At 41.3% G+C, this 15,045-nt stretch overlaps 1 protein-coding gene and 1 pseudogene across 15 annotated transcripts in view; one reads left to right on the forward strand and one right to left on the reverse strand.

Moving 5' to 3' along the window:
• LOC115866814 (ubiquitin-conjugating enzyme E2 variant 1-like) overlaps positions 1–9,663 on the forward strand; it is a 44,281-nt pseudogene extending 34,618 nt beyond the window's left edge.
• CAMTA1 (calmodulin binding transcription activator 1) overlaps positions 1–15,045 on the reverse strand; it is an 894,146-nt gene that overhangs the window by 804,733 nt on the left and 74,368 nt on the right. The window lies entirely within an intron of this gene.

The following is a 15,045-nucleotide window of genomic DNA, read 5'->3' on the forward strand; positions in this document are numbered from 1 at the left end:
AACATAATGTGAGATTGTAGAATGTGGCAGCTGAGACCAGTAAGTTCAAGTTGCCACTATTTCTGAAAGATGAGTTAATCTGCAAAGGAAGGGGTGTGTGGTGGTGGTGAGGGGGTGTGTGGTGATGGTGAGGGTGTGTGTGTGAGAAGGGGCGGGGCAGGGGCATGGGGGGGCGGGGGGGCTCTGGGTGTCCGCTGTGTATGCAAGTTATGTGTGAACACCAAGTTCATTTGGCTACTGCAAAACATGAATAGAAGAGGAAATATACTGCATGGGGAAATGCACTCATTAAACTTAAATTTTAAAAGGATGAAAACACAGATTACACTTTATTTTTAAAACTGAAATGAATTTTAATACAGAAAATGAAGACAGCATTTTGCAAATTTATCGCTCAAAGGGGTATCTCTATTTGAGGAAATCAGCGTGTTACACTTTGAGAGATGAAATGTTACAGCTTGTATACCAAAATCAAAAAATGAAATTAAATTAAAAAATGAAATGGTTACCAAGGTAATGCAGGTCAGGGGATCAAAGGTGAAGGGTCACACATTATTAAAAAGAAATCCAAAAGGACGGCTGCATCATGATCTCTGCAAAACAAAGGAGCTCCAGTAAGTAAAACTAATATCTCCGAGAATTTAAAATCAAGTTCTTGAAAAGAAGACTCCCCTGTAATTGAACACAGTCATTCCTGATTCCGTGTAGAGCCATTTTTATTTAGGTACAACACCAAATTTTAATTACCTTTTTGTAAAAATTTAACCATTCAATCATATTAAAACCCCAAATATCCCCCATTATAAGTGACTAAGAAGTGCTGACAATTCCACTGGACCCCACACCCTGTTTTCTGGAAATGACAGTGTTTGTTAAGTTGCCAACATATCAGAAATCTAATTTGGTCACAGCGTGGTGAGTTTTTTTCCTCTCCTCAAGGAATGAGTTCCAAAATTGAGGTTTTGCAAATTTGTTTCATTTGAAGTAGCTGCATAAAATTTCCATTATTGGAACATTTAGTATAACAATGTTCTAGAAGACAGCAATAAAGTGATACATGATAAAATAAACTGTGTAACTATATCTATTAAGATCTGTTCTCACATTCAACTCTCACTGCGGGACGGGGTTGGTGCGGGGGGGGGGGGGGGACGACATTTTAAGCAAAATAACTTGCTGTCTCCACTGGAATTACACAGAATTAATAGAAGCTTGACACCAGCAATATCTTAACAACAGAAAAAGAGTATATGACAGTTTAGGCCTCAATTTCCTGTTATTATTTACTCATCTCCCTCATTAACAAACCAAAAAGGACATTAATAAACCTTAAAAGGACAGAAAGGGCTAAGGTTTTGTTTTGCATCATGTGGCCACCACGGATATCATGACAAACATACTTATTAACTTTGCGGCAACAGCAAGCATAACGATTAGGAGTTACGGTAAATAATTTCCATATTCCTTTCACTAGTAAATAAAATGACTACTATTAGTGATCTTTAGTCTCATCTCTGAAACTAAACTTGAGCAGGCTACACTGTCCTGATTTCAGGATCCAAATTCCTTACTTGTTGCTGGACAGGCAACAATAGAAATAACGCCTCTCCATCTACGAGGGTAAACGAGAGCACCACTAGCCAAAAAGAACTTTAAGTACCATTCGTTCTTCCAGTCTCCTAGCTTAGTTTCAATCTTACAATATCTAACATTTGAGTTTACCCTGATAAAATCAAATTCCCCAAATACTTCCATATTAAAATATAGACAACTGCCCCAAAGGATTTTATTAAGAGGAACAGAATACTCTTTCTGGTGGCTTAGAGCAATCAATAAATAAACTCTATAAAGATTTTGTTCCCCCGATTAGGTTTTGTTAAAAAATAACTTGCAGAGCTTCATGCACTAGACACAAGTGTGTTAGCGCCTCAAGGCCACATTTCTAAAAAACGACTTTCTTTTTAAGTTCCAGAGCTACTCAAAAGTAAACTAGCATTTCATTTATCTGGGATGCTCATCTCATGTAAAGTCTGTCACATACGTATTTGTTGCTGGGAGGCATGCAAGCAATTTTGAACACTATAGAAGGAATCGATACCCCATCAAAACAAGGCATATGTTGTTTTAGTAACTGTTATTCAGACCACTTTAGCACGTTTGTAAGAAAAGGCAAGAAGCCAGCAAGTATACCATTAGCCAAGTTTTGTTTTATTAAAATATTTCCTATTAAAAATGAGAAAAAGTATATTCAGATCAAATATATGTACCCCTTCATTATCAAAACACATGTATTTATTAAAAAACTTCTGGACAACAAGAGGAGAATACTTATAGATGCTTCTCGAAATTCTAAATCATTTCTAAAATTCACCGACTCAGAAAAAAAATGTGTTAGCCCAAATTTTCTACTAGCTTAAGCCCTGCCAAAAGTTGCACACACCAGCCTATGCCAACATGATGTGATCCCCAAATAGAAGGAAGTGCTCTTTGAGGACCTGAAAGCATTACAACCAACAAAATTCCCACAAATAATTTCACGGAAATGAATATAATCTAAGTAATAAACACAAAACAAACAGAACACTCCCCACCTAGGCACTTAGGAGTTCCAACAATTTGAATAAATTTGTGCCAGTAATGGTAACATTTTAGGTGATTTAAGAAAATCTGTAATATGAAGGATTTCAGCTAATGTTTTCAAATGTGTTTGCTATTTGGGGTGGAAGAAGGGAAGGGCTACCAGGAAGGAGTTTACCACGTCCCTACTATTCAAGGATCCTAGAATATAATTTAATAAGTAATAAGAGGGCTAGAAACAGCCAGGGGCCAGCACAACTGGGAAGCACGGATTCAGCCGCAACAACAAAGAGCTGAGGCCAGAGCCCCTTCGTGGAGGCAGGTATCTGGGACACACATCCTTCTTCCCACAGAAACAGTCTGACACCTGCCTACTTAACCGGAAGTCTGTTGAAGCAACAGTTCTGCTCCAAATTCTAGAGGCTATGGGACCTGAGGAGCTTTTTGCTTTTTCCCGAAGGGCTGGCCCAAGCTGAAATGTAGGAAACAGAACATTCTACTAGCCCCATTCCTGGGCCCCAGACAGAGTGCCTCAAGGACTACGAATGAACGGGATTCATACATACCAATACATGCAAAGATTCAGGGTGTAGGCGGAGGGGGGTTCTTTAACCCAAAACAAATCCTAAGTGGCAGAACTAGCACTTTTACATCAAGGGGTAGAGAAGGAGAGTCCTCTTCAAATGACAAGCAGTAACTGAACTAAACAGGGAATGCTCAAAAACCCTACTAACTCCTAAAACCTTAGGAGCATAACTAGTATACCCTACCCTCAAGCTAAAACCGGAAAGAAAACTGTACCACAGCACTGGTGAGTTATGTTACTGAAATAAGAGACACACCAAGTTTCACTTTCACAAGACCAACAAGTCACTGGAGTTCTAGCAAAGAAGACTTTGCCAGGGAAATTCTCACCCATATTATGCTCTCACTTCCTGACAACTTTTTGTAGGGATATGTTTTCCAACATGCTCAATTTGTACTCTAAGTTTTTGGGGGGTTGTTTTTTGCGCTTTTTGCTTTGGTTTGGTGTTTTTTGTTTATGGTTGTTGGTTTTTGGGTTTGGGGTTTTTTTTATTTTGGGCCAAGGACCAGCCAGCATTTATAAGCAGAGAATTGGTTCATTTCTCAACTAAGCAGACATAGAACAAAGAACGTCATTTCTAATACGGTTAAATCATGACAGAAATGCTGCCATTCTCACCTCAAGCATATTACTTTCAAAACACATAGAAGAACCAGAAAGAAATAAAAAAATAAAGAGCCAAGAAAATTCAGAGAGTCAGAGAAGCTACGAGACAGTTGAAGAAACCCATTAAAATAGAGCCCTATATATTTTACTAATTCTTTACAAAATGGCTATTAACTCAACAATATAATGCTCTCTGAAGCAGAAACTAATCTCATCAAGTGTATTCAGAGAGTAAAGGGAGAAATGTCCAGCCAAAAGTTTATTATAGTGATGAGGCAGAAAAAAAATTTAATCTATAAACATAAATAAATAAATCACCAAAAAAATAAAAATAAAAAAAAATAAATCACCAAAACGTCACTCAATACAACAGGTAATTCACTAGAATAAAATGCACTTGAGCTAAGTATATCCTTCTGTTAAGTGGGGACTATATTTCTTTTACCCTTTCATGTTAGAATTTGTTAGTTTCTTCAGCATATTAGAAATACTGCCTGGCTGAAAAACCAAGAAAATAAAAGCATTTGGTCTCCATGTTTGTGGCTCCTCCAAGTGGGGCCCAGGGCAGCACAGCCAGCACGAGGTACCCCGTCCCTGACCCCCTTCCCACAACAGACACCAGCTCTGCCATTTTTTTCAACCTTTCTGAAAATATATTTCCTCTGTCAAGCTTCTCAAAGATAGTCTGTTCTAAAATATGTGCCTGTTTCTCAAAACATTTTATAAATGATACAGCAACATACACCTACAATCAATCATCATATTATTTCCACCACAATCCTCAAAAAGAAAACAAAAGCTAAAACTACAAGTTAAATACCTTTCTACCTAGGACTTTATCCTCAACAATATAATTTTTTCCCTAATAGCTTCAAAGATTTCACAAAAGGAGAAAGCAAGTGGGAGGAAGGGGCTGCCATGAGCACAAGGGAACCCTTAAGAGTGATGGATACACTCATTCTGGTGGAATGGTGATGGCCATGGGGTGTGTGCATGTGCACACTTCTCAAAAGTATGTGCAATTTATTATATGCCAATTATACCTCAAAAAAGCTATTTAAGAATGGGGTCAGAGACTGAAAAACTCTAAATTCACCAAGCATTGGGCAGAGTACTCAAGCACTGTGTAGAAGGCCTCAGGAGTGGAGAAAAAATTAGCCTTAGACTGAGCACTACTGCAGACCCACCTAACAAAGCAAAACCTTAAGGTTCAAACTGCTTAAAAGTAACTTAGTTGCATCCCAGAACAAAGTTCAAGAAGAATTAAAGGGTCCTGCTCTCTTAAATCTTGTCTGTCAATCTCCCACCTTTTAATCAGATATGGTTGGGTTTTAGTGAACCATCCTGCTGTTTTCTATTTATTTCCTGTGTTCTTTGTTCCTTTGCTCTTCCTTTCTGCCTTCTTTTGGATTAATCAAGTATTTTTAGTTAAAAAAAAATTTTTTTAAAGAATGGGGGGCGGTCAAAAGGCAGGGACTTTGCCCTCTCCCTGCACACTTTAAACCACACAGCCATGCTGTAGCCACCATGCAGAAGAAGCCAAGAGTCACAGGGGAGACAGTGGGAGCCACCTTCCAAGCCACTGAACCAACCAATTCTGGAACCACCTGGTTCTGGTCTTCTTAGGTGAAATAATAAAAGTAATCTCACTGTTTCAAATAAATGCATATAGCACAGGGAGATCAGCTCAGTGCTTTGTGACGACCTAGAGGGGTGGGAGGGAGGCTCAAGAGGGAGGGGATATGGGGATATATGTATGCATATAGCTGATTCACTGTTGTACAGCAGAAATTGACACAACATTGTAAAGCAATTATACTCCAATAAAGCTGTATAGATAAAAATAAATAAATAAAAACTGGGCAAAGAAACTGGAAAAAAAATTTTAAGTGTGTATGTATATATATTTTTTAAAAATTTAATAAAATAAAATAAATGCATAAATACATAAATATTATAAATTTAAAACATTTGATACTGACTACTAGCTTTCATATTAGCCGCAAACCTGAAATTACCATAGTTTCTAAACTGAAAATCAAGGCACAGTATGACAGTTTCTCTAAGAGACTTGAAAAATCAGCTTTAGACACACTCCTAGCTTTGCAAATGATATGCAAATTCACCAAATATTCTTAAATTTCTTCCTCAGATTTAGCATTTATATTATGTCAACTCTACCACAACTGAGACCCGTTCCTTTCAGGTACTATCCCCACTAGGGAAAAAGAATAATACAATACATGCCAAATTTCCCCAAACACAAATTTATAAGAAATAAAACAAAAGCGAAACAGACCCACCCACTGCTGACTTTATTTCTACATGACCTGTTTTTAAGTTTACTAACCTACAACGCAGTGCTTACTTTAATTGCTCTACTGGCTTCCTACAGTGACAGTCAGAACGATTAGACTCCAACATTTCCCACTTCCTCTAGTCATTGATTCTCAAGCTTCAGATGAATAAGAATCCCCTATTTAAACCAAGTCATTTGTAAAAATAGTTCTCAAGTCCTTCCCCTAAGAGATTACAGTTTAGTACATCAAAAGAGGAGCTAAACAATCTGCATTAGTAAAACCCCAGGTGAGTCTGACTAGAACAGTCCACAATCCTCACTTTAAGAAAAACTGCCCAGGACTTCCCTGGTGGCACAGTGGTTAAGAATCCACCTGCCAATGCAGAGGACACGGGTTCAAGCTCTGGTCCAGGAAGATCCCACATGCCACGGAGCAACTAAGCCCATGCACCACAACTACTGAGCCTGTGCTCTAGAACCCACGAGCTACAACTACTGAGCCCACACACCACAACTACTTAAGCCCGCACGCCTAGAACCCTCGAGCCACAACTACTGAAGCCCGCGCCTAGAGCCCATGCTCCGCAACAAGAGAAGCCACCGCAATGAGAAGCCCGCGCACCACAACAAAGAGTAGCCCCCCTCACCACAACTAGAGAAAGCCTGCGCGCAGCAATGAAGACCCAAAGCAGCCAAAAATAATTTTATTTATTTACAAAAATATTTAATGTTTTATTTATTTATTTACTTTAAAGAAGAGAAAAGAAAAACTGCCCAGGTGGGTCCACCCCATCCTCCAGTCTCCACACACACCCGCCTCCTGCAGACATGCAGGCACAGATGTCAGAACTGCCAAAGGGTAAAGAAACAAATTCCAGCTGCTATCAGCTTAAGGTGGCCCTTAAGTTTTTAAATGCCAATGGATGCCTAAAAAGTCTCTAAAACCCCAAAGAATAAAGCTATACTGAAAGATAGGGTAGCTATATAAGATACAGGGAGTTCTTTTCCAATTAGAACCAATTCTAGGTTCCAGTAATAGCTCTACCACTTACTACTTCTATGACCTTGGACAAATTATTTAGTTTTTTTAACTAAGTCACATTTTCTTCATTTATAACATGAAGATAACAACACCCCTACCTTATGGGGTTGCTATGAGTATTAATGAAAATAAGTAATATAAACTGAGTAGCATGGTGCTTAGGACTTAAAAAGCAATAAACATAAAGATGTGGCAAATATATACAATGGAATATTACTCAGCCATAAAAACAAACGAAATTGAGCTATTTGTAATGAGGTGGATAGACCTAGAGTCTGTCACACAGAGTGAAGTAAGTCAGAAAGAGAAAGACAAATACCGTATGCTAACACATATATATGGAATCTAAAAAAAAAAAAGAAAGAAAAAATGGTTCTGATGAACCTAGGGGCAGGACAGGAATAAAGACGCAGATGTAAAGAATGGAACTGAGGACGTGGGGAGGAGGAAGGGACGAAGTGAGAGAGTGGCACTGACATATACACACTACCAAATGTAAAACAGATAGCTAGTGGGAAGCAGCCGCCTAGCACAGGGAGATCAGCTTGGTGCTTTGTGACCACCTAGAGGGGTGGGATAGGGAGGGTGGGAGGGAGACACAAGAGGGAGGGGATGTGGGGATATATGTATACATATAGCTGATTCACTTTGCTATACAGCAGCAACTAACACAACAATGTAAAGCAATTTACTCCAATAAAGATGTTTTTTAAAAAAAAGCAATAAACACTGGCTCTGTGATTACTATTATGATGCTGATCATCTTGCATTCTTTTGCTTATCTGATTCTTTCCAAGGTTTACAAGAGGGATACTGCTATCCCCATTTTTTCAGATGAGCAACGGTTAAGGTTCAAGACATAAATCTTAAAAATGTCAGAGCTAGAATTGAAACTCCATCTGTCCAGGTCTGTCCTACTCCACGGCTCTGGCCCTGACAGGTATGGAAGGTGTTCCGCCAACCCTGACAGCCTCCCATGTCCGTGCTCTGCACAGGGCTCTGCACACTGAGGTTCCCAATCATGTTTGGGGAATAAGGCAATGAATGAATAGTAAGGTCCTCAGGGGCAGCAGAGGGGAATGTACTCTTCTACATACACTATCGTACCTATCCCACCGCCCCTTACACAATGAATTTAGAAGGATACATGTGGGACTTCAATCAGGGGAACCACAGATATAAATTCAAGAACTTGCACACAAAAAAAGGAAGAGTAATGATTTTCCACTCTGCAGTTCTACTCACTAATTTAACTTAAAGACAAACTCATTCGTTCAACAAATGTATATTGAGCACCTAACCATGGGGCAGGCTCGGTTACCAGGTGCCCGGGACGTGTGATGAACAGCAGAGAAGACGTCCCAGCTTTGTCTATCTTAGCCACTGAGGCGAGGATTCAGACACAGAACAAGTCATTTCAAGCACCATGAGCAGAGTGCAGGATGCTACGGAAATACACAGCAAGGGTACCTCATCAATTCTGCTAGGGGGTCAGGCAATTTTCCCTGGGGAAATAATGTTTAGCTGAGATCTGGAAGATGACATGGTGGAGAGGGACCATATTCTAAGAAGAAGAAAAAACGACACGTAAAAGGCAACGTGGGAGGAAGAACATGAGTGTAGAAGGAACTCGGGGGGAGAACAGAGAACAAGGGGAGAGAGGCCAGGCAGGAGGCCGGAGGGGTGACAGACAAGATTACACAGGCCTTGAGGACCATGTTGAGAAGTTGGACGGTATCTTAAGTATACGATGGAAAATTATTCAAGGGATTGAGAAATGGGGTACCATAATCCAACTGGCATTTTTAAAAAACCACTCTGGCATCTGGGTGGACACTGGGTTGGGAGGGGGCAAGGGTGCAAGTAGGGACAGGGGCCAGGAGATCTCTAGAAGCTGTCTGGGCACAGGTAATTGTGGCCTGGACTGGAGAGGTGGCTGTAAAGAGTGATTTAGACTGGAAATTTATTTGGAAATAGAGCTAGTAGTCTTGGATTCAATACATAAAAGATGAAGGAGGTGTCAAAAATGACCTCAGAGGAGCGACAGCGATGCAAGATGGCAGCCACCACAGGCTCGGACAATTTATGAAAACCGAATATACAGCCTTAAAATAGAATGTGGACCTAAATACCCAGAAGCACCCCCCTGTGTAAGATCTGTAACAAAAATTAGTATGAATGGAGTTAATAGTTCTAACGGAGTGGTGGTATCAGTGCTAGCATACCAAGAGCCATACCAGTGCTAGCATAATGGCAGAATTCATATAGCATCAAAGTTGTCCTGCAAGAGCTTCGGCTCCTAATGATGTCTAAAGAAAATATGAAACTCCCTCAGCCTCCTGATGGACAGTGTTACAGCAATTAATCGAAAAGAAAAACCACAGGCCCTCCCCTACCCCCCATTCGATTTAAGCAGTCTTCATTTTCCACGGTAGTAAATTTTCTAGATACGTCCTGTAGACCTCAAAGTACTGAAAAGGAAGCTCCCATTCAAAGGCAGTTTATCTTAAGATACTGTAAACGATACTAATTTTTTGTCCATTTGAAATATATAAGTTGTGCTGTAACAAAAAAAGAAAAAATGACCTCTGAGAGGAAAAAAATAGTAACTCTAGATTGGAGAAAACTGATAAGCACCGCCTCAGCCAGGTGATGGAGGTTAAGAGCATCACAGTGAGAAGTCTTGTTGATAGCAGGCACCCCTGATAAGATGAGACGAGAAGGGCTCTGCACCTTCAAGGTCTTCCTTCCCAAAACCCATAATCCCAGCCTAATCACAAGCAAAACAGCATACGAACCCAAACTGAAGGACATCAACAAATACCTGATCTGTCAAGGTCACCAAAAACAAGGGAAGTCTGAGAAACTGTCACAGTCCAGAGGAGCCTGAGGACACAAGATGACTAAATGTCAGGTGGCCTCCTGGAGCAGAAAAGGACATCAGGGGAAAACTAAGGAAATATGAAGAATGTGTGGAGTTTAGCTTATAATCCTATATCAGTACTGGTTACTGGCTGGGATGAACGTACCACCCTAATGTTATTAGGGGACACTGGGTGTGTGGTACACAGGAACTCTGTAATATTCTTGCAACTTTCCTGTAAATCTAAAACTACTCTAAATGTAAAAGTTTATCTTAAAACTGGCCCCCTGGTCTGACTTAAGCACCTGGGAGGTGCCCTTTATTGAGACAGGAGAGACAGACGGGAAGACCACAAGCTCATTTCAGACACATGAAACAGGACAAGATCCTGCACTGGAGGAATCAGATACCAGGTGGGCAGCTCTGGTGGGGCCCTCGGCAGAGAGAGCTGAGCTCAAAACAAATGCAGGAGCCCTCGGCAGGCTGAAACTATGGGAGTGGGCAGGGTCACTGAGAGCAAAAGTGGGTATCAGGAGGTGAAGGGCCTCGGCTGCTTCCTGAGAAATATCCACGTTTACCAGTCACACAAGAAGAAGGTCTAGCCTCAAGCCCTGAGGAAATCCCACCTTAGGTGCTGGTAGAAGAGAGCAAGATGGAACATCCAACATGGGGGAGAAGAACCCAGGGGTGCATATACCAACCCAGAGGCCAAGGGAAAAGCACGGTCAACCTGTGTGAATATGTCTGAGAAATCAAGTAAGCCCTGGAAAATGCTCCTTATCTTTAACAATTCTGAGATCACTAGTGATCTATGAAAGAGCTTTCAGAAGAAGAATGGGAATTAAATTCAGACTGGAATAGCTGACCAAGAGGTGAAAAAATGAGGAAAAACTAACTCTTACAAGAAGTCTGGCTCTCAGGTTTGCACGCCCATGGTCACAGCAACATTACTCACAACACCTAAAGGCGGAGACAACCTAGGCGTCTATCGATGGATGAATGGATAAACAGTGTGGTATATACATAATGAAATATTATTCAGCCTTTAAAAAGGAAGGAACTGACATGTGGATGAATCTTGAGGACATTATGCTCAGAGAAATAAGCCAGTCACAAAAAGACAAACGCTGTACAATCCCACTTATATGAGGCACTTAGAGTTATCACATTCAGAGAGACAGGAAGTAGCAAGGTGTCTGCCAGGGCTGGAGGGAGAAGGGAACAGGGAGTTAGTTGCACAACAGTGTGAATTTATTTAATGCCAAGGAACTGTATACTTTAAAATGGTTAAGATGGTAAATTTTACGTTATATACGTCTTAGCACAATTAAAACTTTTTAAAAAGAAGTCTGAGTCTCAGAATGTTAAATTCATATCAAGCTATAATGATTTACAATGAAAAATATTTGAAGCTGGATACTTTAACCTAGATCAGCACTTTCCAAACACGTCCCTAATGATGCGTATCACAACACACACAAGTCACAGATGTTGATCCCCTCATGCTCTGCAAGGGGGCCTGGGCCACCCACACCCCGGACCAGCGGTCTCTGATCTCAAGAGTACTCATCCATTAATCCCATATGCCTTATAAATACTTTTATTTTTGATGTGTTCTAAGATGTGAGAAAAGCTGAGAAACAATGGCTAAAGAAATGAAAATTACAGATTATTTCAATTCTATTTTCAGTGGCAAGAAAAGCTGCTTTAAATTAGTTTTCTTCATCAACCCACAACTTCTGCTGCCAAAAGGAAAAAAAAAAAAAAAGAAAGATTGTCACCTCAACTTAGAGAAACAAATGAACCTCTACTACAAAGACACACCTCACTTCTGCTAGATTTTTAAGGATAGAATAGGAGCAACAATTTTCTCTTCACACTACGTCAGATCAACAAAAACTAAATCAATGTGTAAGGGACAAAAAAAGAAAAAGGAAAGAACAATGTGGTACTTGATGCAGGCATAAGAGAAGCAGATCAATGAACAGAGAGCATCCAGATACAAAACCGTGTATTTGTGGAAATTTAGCACAAGGTAAAGGCAACATTTCAAATCAGTAGGAAAGGATCAATGATTCAATAATAAGCATCTATTTGGGGAGAAAAAAGAAATAAGAAGCTCTACCTCACTCTGCCAATATATACAAAATGTCTATGTGTATTAAACATCTAAGGATAAACATTCAAAACAAAGAAGAAAATCCAGGGAGAATAATTAATAACTGGGGTAAGGAAACCTTTCTTAGGTATGCTGTCAAGGCCAGAAAGAGTCAAAGTTTGAAGGCGTGACTCACAGGACCGACATGAGGACGTAACGAAGACAATTAAGACTGAAATATAGGGCTTCCCTGGTGGCGCAGTGGTTGAGAATCTGCCTGCTAATGCAGGGGACACGGGTTCGAGCCCTGGTCTGGGAGGATCCCACATGCCGCGGAGGAACTAGGCCCGTGAGCCACAAGTACTGAACCTGCGCTCTAGAGCCTGTGCTCCGCAACAAGAGAGGCCGCGATAGTGAGAGGCCCGTGCACCGCGATGAAGAGTGGCCCCCGCTTGCCACAACTAGAGAAAGCCCTTGCACAGAAACGAAGACCCAACACAGCAAAAATTAATTAATTAATTAATAAACTCCTACCTCCAACATCTAAAAAAAAGAACTGTTTAAAAAAAAAAGACTGAAATATAGGTTTCTAGCCAGGAAAAAATTATACATACACACTTTTTTAAGAAAAACACATAGAAATCAGAAATAAAAAGGGTGAAGAATCTACGAGAAAAAAGAACAAAAGAATGAACAGACAATTCAAAAAAGTAACACACGTGGCCAAAACATAAAACATGTTAAATCTCAGGAGCACACAAAGAAATGCAAATTAAAAGAAGACATAGGGCTTCCCTGGTGGTGCAGTGGTTGAGAGTCCGCCTGCCGATGCAGGGGACGCAGGTTCATGCCCCGGTCCGGGAAGATCCCCCATGCCGCAAAGGGGCCGGGCCTGTGAGCCATGGCCGCTGAGCCTGCGCGTCCGGAGCCTGTGCTCCACAACGGGAGAGGCCACAACAGTGAGAGGCCCACATACCGCAAAAAAAAATTTTTTAAAAAGACATAATTTTTTCACCCACTGGACTAAGAAAGATTTAAAAAACTGATAATCCCTAGTGTTGGTTAGAGTTTAGGGAGCCGAACATTCTCATATTCAGCTACTGAGAGTACCGATCAGTGCCTCTCTAGAGGGAATATGGCAAATGCTCGTGCTCTTTGGTGAGCAGCTATGTCGGCAGGCCCTAAGAAAATAACTGGAGAGGTGTGCAGAATACTGGGTAAGCAATAAGGGACTGGTTAACAATTTTTATAGAAACTCCATGCTCTGCAAGTTATGTACATCCACCTCCACACATATGCACTGGCATGCAAGATGACCACAACAGATTTTGGCATTGGGAGAAAAACAGAGAAGAGGTATCTGTGATTCCTTGTGCGGGGGGGGGCCCGTGGAGGGGAGTGACACACACACATACCATACACACACACACCACACACACATACATATACATACATATACACACACATACATACACACACACACCACCGTAAGGCAGTATAATGCTTAAAGCAAGACAGGCTGGAAAAGAACTTCAAAATATAAATCAATATATAATTCCAATTTGATTTGATTTTAAAATTACTAAAAACAGTCACCTCTCAATTGGGTAATGCCTGGAAGGATGAGTAGATCTGTAAATTATATTAACACAACTGAGAAACAAAGAGTGGACAAAATTAATGCCATGAAACAAAGCTAACTCAAAGAATTCCAAATATAATTGGATAATTAAATCCTTTCAAAGAAAATATAATTGCAATTTGAATTGGGGATATCAGTACTAATATCCCTACAACATGCAGACCTTCCCTACAATAAATCTTCATCTACAACTAATCTCCTTTGGGTCCCTCAGTGTGGGATAATAGTAAGTATATACTGGTCTCTAGGCCCAGTTCCTGGCAGAGAACTCCTAAAACCCTGGTAATTTCCTAAGTGTTAAGAACATCTTTTGTTCCCATATTTGGTCTTTGACCTGTCCCTGACACAGGGCTCCTGAAACCCTTGTAAATTCAAAGTGATAAAAGCACTAAGAGCATCTTTTGTTCTAGTGAGGCCACCTGTTGGGGGGGGTGGAGGCAGGAGAGGGGGCCCTCCAGCACGGCTCTGGGTGGGGGCTGGTCGCCAGAAAGACCAAGCCACAAAAAGAAGCTTGGAATTTTCAGCCCCGCCCCCCATTCTTCAGAGAGGGAGGAAGGCTGGAAAGGGAATTAATAATTGATCAAGAGGAAGCCTCCATAAAGCCCCAATAGCACCAGATTCAGAAAGCTTCCAGATTGTCGATATGAACACATCCACACTGGGAGAGTGACACACCCCAACTCCACAGGGACAGACACTCCTGCACTCAGGACCCTCCCAAGACCTCGGCCTATGTATCTCTTCGTCTGGGTGTTCATCTCTGCCCTTTAATAAAGTGGTAGTAAGTAAGTACTTCCCTGAGTTCTGTGAGTGACTCTAGCAAATTAATTGAACCCAAGGGAGGGGGTCATGGAACCTCCGGTCAGCAGCACAGGTGACAACCTGGACTTGCGACTGGCGTCTGAAGCGGGTAAATAGACTTTTTTTCCTACAATGCACTTGGCAACTCATTTTATTTTTATCCTCCCCTTTAGAAATTAAGCTCCCTGCAGACAGGCTTTTTTTTTTTGTTTTTTCTATTCCAGGAGTTTAGAAACTGCCTGGCACAGAGACACTCGTGTATTTGTTGGGTTAATGATGGCCTCCTCTCCTCTCTGTGGTCTCTCCCTCCCAGCACAGGTCGCTCACACCTACCAACCTGCTCTAGACGCCGGCCCAGCCTCCAGCCCGGCTCCTCTCGGAGGCGAAGGCACAGAGCCGCTGTTGTCTGCCCTCTGCCACCCTCAGCGCACCCTGCCCTCCAGCCACCCTGCCTCTCCCACTCCTTCAGACGTGCCAGTCTCTTCACCCCGGAGAGCCTTCCCGCAAGCCTGCCTCTGTCCACAACACTCC

Source organism: Globicephala melas, chromosome 1, assembly GCF_963455315.2.
Source record: "Globicephala melas chromosome 1, mGloMel1.2, whole genome shotgun sequence".
Classification (NCBI taxonomy): Eukaryota; Metazoa; Chordata; class Mammalia; order Artiodactyla; family Delphinidae; genus Globicephala; species Globicephala melas.